Source organism: Pteropus vampyrus, unplaced genomic scaffold (assembly GCF_000151845.1).
Source record: "Pteropus vampyrus isolate Shadow unplaced genomic scaffold, Pvam_2.0 Scaffold56, whole genome shotgun sequence".
NCBI lineage: Eukaryota > Metazoa > Chordata > Mammalia > Chiroptera > Pteropodidae > Pteropus > Pteropus vampyrus.
Window position 1 is genome coordinate 2,978,233 of NW_011888837.1, and position 1,187 is coordinate 2,979,419.

A 1,187-nucleotide genomic window follows, 5' to 3' on the forward strand; every position below is an offset into this window, starting at 1 on the left:
TTTTTTTTTTTTTTAACAATAGGGCAGTAACATGAGAAGACACTTTCTGCCTGATTTCTTGATAGATTCAGAAGATAGATTTAGGAGCCCATAATCCTACCTTTCTCTCACTATGCATTGATTCATTTAACTCATGTCTATTGACCACCTACCAAAGATCATCATCTTACTGAGTACCAGCATCAATGTTTTCTTATAATAATAGGTATTTTTAATGAGCACTAACTCTGTGCTAGGCACTTTCATTATCTTCCTATAAGTTAGATACTATTATCATCCCTATTTTACATATGAGGAAACTGAGGGAGATTAAATTACTTGCCCAAGAGTTCACAAGCAGACAATCTAAATCCAGAACCCATGATCTTAACCACTGAGGGAAGAATGAAGTATTTGTTTCCAACATGGGGGTTCTGGATATTAAAGGATACCACTTGGGCTGAGTAAGAAAGGGATAAAAGAAAAGAAAAAGAAAAAGAAAACAATAAAAAATAGAAAAGTAGGAATTATCAACATCTATCAGATTTTATTTTCCATTCAAACATGTTTTCAGTACTGCTAAATTGACTCACTGTTCTTAGGCCCTATGGGAGAATACAGTAAGATAATTTAGGTACAGATCCAAGCATATGACTTACAAACAAGATAATGTAATTAACACAAAGTAGTTTTATTAGGTGTGAAGTACCAGATATAGAATTCTATGAGTCTCTGGTAAAATAAACAATACAGCTGTAAGGGATCAGAATAAAGAGGAATCTCTTGTAGGCTCAAGAAATCCAGGCCATTGAGGAGAACCATGAAAATGAGTAGTATTTCACCACCTCCAGTAAAAGGCAATCTTTCCTCCAAACTGTGACTCCATCAGCAAAGGCAGGAAAGTGGGGGAAAAAAAAACAAAAAACAACAAAAAACAACGGCATAGTGAGTGAGACAATTTGATAAACTAGTGAGAGCTGAGGTTTAAAAGACTGGGCTCACATTATGGCAGGCCTTGTGCAAAAGGCGATGGGAAGTCACTGAAAGATTTTTGTAAAGGAAAGTGACAGGATTAAGGCAAAATTTGGGGAAGCTAAATCAGAACAGGCTGGTAGATGGTAAATAGCACAGAAGAAAAAAATAATTTGGGACTTTCTTCATACTTACTGGATTTTGGAACCATAAACGCTGTTCCTGTGAAGCAGAGG